The sequence below is a fragment of the Bubalus bubalis genome, chromosome 4 (genome assembly GCF_019923935.1).
Source record: "Bubalus bubalis isolate 160015118507 breed Murrah chromosome 4, NDDB_SH_1, whole genome shotgun sequence".
Lineage (NCBI taxonomy): Eukaryota > Metazoa > Chordata > Mammalia > Artiodactyla > Bovidae > Bubalus > Bubalus bubalis.
The window spans coordinates 53,013,819-53,019,985 of record NC_059160.1 but is presented as its reverse complement, the minus strand read 5'-3'; the positions used below and the strand labels follow the sequence as shown (position 1 = coordinate 53,019,985).

The 6,167-nt window shown below is 41.2% G+C and overlaps 1 non-coding gene across 1 annotated transcript; it reads right to left on the bottom strand.

Moving 5' to 3' along the window:
- Window positions 1-337: 337 nt before the first annotated feature.
- TRNAN-GUU lies at window positions 338-410 on the bottom strand. The gene has a single exon. It is a non-coding gene; the product is annotated as a tRNA-Asn (tRNA).
- Window positions 411-6,167: the final 5,757 nt, after the last annotated feature.

Here is a 6,167-nt window from a genome sequence, read left to right as displayed (position 1 = left end):
CTACTTTTGCTAAAGTTACCAAATGGTCCTAGTTGTCAAATTAAATGAGCATCCCTAGTACGTTTCTTTTTTGTCTTTCTTTACTATTTTATGCCAACTAGACTCTCCCTCCAGTTGAAACCCATAACCTCCTTTAAAGGAGGACTTTAAAGGACTCCGTGCTAACAGTCATGCTAATGGTCATCAGCCATTCAATGGGGAACAAGCACATTCCAAGAACTTTATTTTGTGACCCTTATCCCCCACAATGAACTCTAGGAGTCAGATATATGATTGTCCTCATTTTTAAAAATTTATTTGGCTGTGCTGGGTCTTAGTTGCAGAACATGGGATCTACTTCCCTGACCAGGGATTGAACCTGGCCCCCTTGCATTAACAGAGCAGAGTCTTAACCACTGGACCACCAGGAAAGTCCTATGATTGTCCCTATTTTAACTTAGGAATACTAGAGGAAGTGAGGATGAGGAACTTGGCCAAGGTCACACAATTCATCTATGGTTAACTTGAAATTTAAACTCAAAAGTCATCCTGTGGATTGGGTACTTCCCACCACAATTGGGAAGTACCAAGGAAAATAAGAAGTGAGAGACCATAAGTTTTGGCTAGTTACCAACCCTACTATCTGCAATTTATTTTAATATATGTTTCTATAAGATTCTGCTGACTGACCCTCTGGGTTCTCATCGGTTGATTGAAAATATTCAAAAACAGAGAATAGATCATCTGGTCTCCTCCTCCTCAATTGTCAGCTCCTGCCTCTTTCTCACCTTTCTTGGTTACATTGGCCTTCTCAGTTTCCCCCTCCTTTCATGTCCCTGAAATATTATCCCTCTGAGTTCCAGTCTCAGCTCTCATTTCTTTTCCCCACTTTTGATCATCTCATCCACTCTCAAGACTTTCTTACAACCCCTGTATGACTCCATAACCTTTTCCTCAAGCTCAGACCTCTATTCCAGGTCACAAACAAATAAAAGTTCTATATACAGGTCTACTTCAATATCTGTATCTGCTAAGGTCCATTGCACAGAATGGTCTCCTTTCCTAACCTCTGCTCAGTTCAGTTCAGTCGCTCAGTCATGTCAGACTCTTTGCGACCCCATGGACTGCAGCACGCCAGGCCTCCCTGTCCATCACCAACTCCTGGAGTTTACTTCTGCTCAGCTGATAAGAAATTTGGTTTAGCTTTATTATATTCCAGTGTCTTTTCTTCTCATGCTACTTGGGTTTGGTTTATTTAAGGCAAAAATAGCAAACTAATCCCTCCTTGTTATTTTAACTAAAGGTATATTTGTTACTTCTAACCAAAGGGTTAACACACGCTGCAAGAGGAACACTCCACCTGTCAGTTGAGGCAAGGTCCCAGTTGCTCCGGAGGCCAGTCGAGACTCCAAAAACTCCTTCTTCATCACTATCATCATCCTGGGCCTGGCATCTGATCTCATGATCATGGTCAGAATTGAAAAATCAAAGGCTGATTTTGATTTTGGCTACCGTCCATGGGGTCGCATAGAATTGGACACAACTGAAGCAACTTAGCAAACACGTAAAATAGACAACTAATGAGAGCATACTGTATAGCCCAGGGAACTCTACTCAGTGCTCTGTGGTGACCTAAATAGGAAGTAAATCCAAAACACAGAGGACATATGTATACATATAACTGATTCACTTTACTGTACAGTAGAAATTGTACAATACAATGCAACATTGTAAAGCAACTCTACTCCAATAAAAATTAATTTAAAAAATTTCCAGATGATTTGTATATACAATAAAGGCATAAAACATATTTTTATCTAAAGAATAAAATATCGTTCCCATGGTATAGGAGGCTGATCATGACCCATCATCTATTTATCCCTTTCCCAACCCCTGATCTCACAGGGCTCTTTCTGTGATCTGTTTGACAAATTAAGGAACCTGAGGCATCAAAAATCTAAAGAGGCAATTCCCCGTCGTCTCCATCCTGGCCACCCTAGAGCCTAGCACAGTCCCTACCTCATAAGAACACATGCTGAGTCAAACTGAACTGGATCAATGAACCCTTTAAAACATAGATTTCTGAAATAATACAGTACTACATTCATATTGCATCTTTCATCCAGGTATGGTCTAACCGGAACAAGAAACAATGCATGGAGAACAGACAGTCAGTGTCATGAGCTAGATGCATCTTACTGCTTCAGACATGGAAGATGTCATCATGGGGCAGGGGAGGTGGGGAGGTGGGGACATGGTCCTGCCTGTGAAATCCTTGCTGCTCTCAGTTAATTTACTGCCTGAAGTCAAACCCGTGCTCTATATATTAAAGCACAACCCCCACCTTTCTTTTGTTTAAGAAGAGCAAACTTTCACCACAAAGATACAAGAACAACAAATATTGATCTTCTTGACGGATGGTACACCTCACACCACAGGCCACTCAAGCATCTGCTCGTTACCACCCAGCCCTCCCCTTTGTGGAGAAATCGTGCCAAGTGGCCTCCTGTGTTGAGCGACTGCAGATCGCAAATATTTAAAAGAAATAAATTTCTCTGAATGAAAGCACCTTTCTTTGTTCTTCAACCCCCTCTCCTCCTAAGTCATGTTGATTCTGGGGCTCTGCATACTGCCAGCACCTGGACTTTCAATTGTTTGCTTGCCAAGATCGCTGTGGTTTCCTTGCTTAGTTTTAGGAACCATTATAAGTACAGTAGCCAATGAAGGTGTGTTTTCTTTCTCTCCTGGCAATCTGTAGGGGAAGCATGGGCTTCAGGACACCTAGCAGCAACTGTTATTAGAGTGCAAGGGAAGAGGGGTACAAAAATTGGAACTCCTCTGTCGGAGCACTTGTCTCCTAGGAGGATGAGAAATGGACCACCATTGCAGATCAAAAGGAAAGGACTGGATTTCCTCAATAGCCTTAGTATTTGGCAGAGAAATTTTTAAACCTGGTTTTTCTGAAATCCAAAACCATTCTTTTTTTTTTTTAATTATGAATTTATTTTGGCTTCATCAGGTCTTAGTTGCAGCACTTGGGATCTTTCCCTGCATCGTGGGTATCTTCCATTATGGTGCACCAACTCTCCAGTTGTGGCTTGTGGGCTTTGGAGTGCAGAGGCTCAGGAGTTGTGGTACGCAGGTTTAGTTGCTCTGAGGTATGTGGGGTCGTAGTTCTCTGACGAGGAATCAAACCCGCATCCCTTGCATTGAAAAGAGGATTCTTAACCACTGACCTACTTCGGAAGTTTCCAGAACCATTCTTTAACTGAGCATGAAGACTTGCAATCAGAAATAAGTATGGAATTTCAGCGAGCAGAAATTCAAATTGTGACTGATGATGGCCACTTAGAATATTACCCCAAATGTCTAAATGCAAATACTGAATAAAGCTACTATTTGACACTAAGCATCACCCACCATTCAATGGAGTAGGGTGATGCCCCATGTGATCTTGATTGCTGCTCTTAATCTCTCTCCACTGAGCTACGTTTCAAGGTAGCATTAGAGTTAAGTAAACTTCAGCCAAACCTTGTGAACAAGTTAGCGTTGATGACAAACTGGGTGTAGGGACAAGTGGTCGGTGTAAAGCTTTAGCTTTTCTCTTACCCGAAGCCGACTTCTCAAAGTGTTGCAGCCTCTGTTAATACTACCAATGGAAAGTACGTTTGTTACTTTTCATTCCCTATATATCTTTATTCTACTTCCAGAAACAGTTATTGGGAATCTACACAGCTCAACATTCAAAAAACTAAGATCATGGCATCTGGTTCCATTGCTTCATTGCAAATAGATGGGAAAACAATGGAAACAGTGACAGGCTTTATTTTCTTGGGCTCCAAAATCACTGCAGATGGTGACTGAAGCCATGAAATTAAAAGACACTTGCTCCTTGGAAGAAAAACTATGACCAAATTAGACAGCATATTAAAAAAGAGACATTACTTTGTCAACAAAGGTCCATCTAGTCAAAGCTATGGTTTTTTTCAGTTGTCATGTATGAGAGTTGGACTATAAAGAAAGCTGAGCACCGAAGAATTGATGCTTTTGAACTGTAGTGTTGGAGAAGGCTCTTGAAAGTCCTTTGGACTGCAAGAAGATCAAACCAGTCAATCCTAAAGGAAATCAACCCTGAATATTCATTGGAAGGACTGATGCTGAAGCTGAAACTCCAATACATTGGCCACCTGATGTGAAGAACTGATTCATTGGAAAAGACCCTGATGCTGGGCAAGATTGAAGGCAGGAGGAGAAGGGGATGACAGAGGATGAGATGGTTGGATGGCATCACCAATTCAATGGACATGAGTTTGAGCAAGCTCCAGGAATTGGTGATGAACAGGGAAGCCTGGTATGCTGCAGTCCATGGGGTGGCAGAGTTGGACACGACTGAGTGACTGAACTAAACTGACACAACTCGAAATCTTGATCCATACAGTTTAAGTGAGTGATTCCCCTAAACTTCAGGGATAAAACGAATGCTCAGATGACACATCAGCACATTACAATGCTATTAGCTGCAGGGTTTGAAGTTCAGAACCAAAGTGATGTAATGAGATTTCATTGAGGCAACCAGGGTCAAGGTTTGACAGTAAGAGACTGCAGGGTCTGGAGTGGCTACAGCCATCTCATAAACACAAGACAAGTGTCTGCTGACTTTAAATTACTTTTTGGTGAGACAGCTTGAGTTGGGTGAGCTCTACTACTTTGCCAATTCTGTCTGGTTCTTAGAGACTTGTATTTGTGATATGAGGATCAAAATGCAGTCTGTGGTCATGGAATAGTCTATTTCACCTTGGGGAAAACTGATCAGTTCTGATAAGGGTTGTACTGATAAGAATGATGTGCACTTCACCTTGTTGACACAGTCTCTAACCAGTTGAGCCAAAAAGTCCTAGGTAATTTACTCATTCCAAAAGTGAAAGATAAACTACAAACCCTTACAACTAAAATAAAAAGGGATTTTGGTCTTGTCAACATACAGAGTGAGCCATGGAGTAAGGAGCTGAAACCAGCCTCCCTCTGGGAGCTAGATTAGGAAGATCACCAAAGAATTACATAACAAGTGTTTTGAATTATATGAAAATCATTAAGCCACCTTCATTTTCTTATAAAGCCTCCACAAATTATAAGAAATATCCAAGGAAACATGACAAAGCCACTATTTAAATTTAAATTTAAAATGAAATTCAGATTTACATAGAATGGATTTGCACAGAGTCAAATATTTTTAGGAAAATTATTCTATAAAAATCATCAACTCTAGATGTACTAAAATTTGTTTCAAAATAATCTATCATAAATGTATCTTCATATGCTATCCATTCATATTTAATAGTGAGGCACTAAGAGGCTGACTGCAAACTCTGGACTCACTGGAAGCTTGTTGATTACTGGGTTTCACTGTGGCATGAGTCAGTTATCCTGCCCTTTCCATGAGAGACTCCTCAATGTCAGAATGTGAGGGTTTTTCTCTGGTTTCTCCAGAGAAGATTCCTCCAAATCCCAGCCTGGGAAATAGCTGCTTGGTTGATGGCACTCAGGGAACAGAACAGGAGAAAGGGTCACTTTCTAAATTTCAGGAAACCCCTGTTTGGAGATCCCACTTTATCTCTGAGGCCAGTGTCTCTCTCTAACTTAATTTTACTGGATAATAAATCTTTCCTTGGAAGGAAAGCTATGACAAACCTAGATGGCATTTTAAAAAGAAGAGAGAGCACTTTGTCGACAAAGGTCCATCTAGTCAAAGCTATGGTTTTTCCAGTAGTCATGCATTGATGAGAGTTGGACCATAAGGAAGGCTGAGTGCCGAAGGATTGATGCTTTTGCACTGTGGTGCTGGAGAAGACTCTTGAGAGTTCCTTGGACTGCAAGATCAAACCAGTCAATCCTAAAGGAAATCAACCCTGAATATTCATTGGAAGGACAGTTGCTGAAGCTCCAATAATACTTTGGCCACCTGATGTGAAGAGTCGACTCACTAGAAAAGACCCTGATGCTGGAAAAGATTGAAGACAAAAGGAGAAAGGGGCAGCAGAGAATGAGATAAGATAGCATCACTGATTCAATGGACATGAATTTGAGCAAACTCCAGGAGATGTTTGGGGACAGAGGATCCTGGCATGTTAGAGTCCATGGGGTGTCAAAGAGTCAGACACAACTTAGTGACTGAACAACAAAAAAATCTC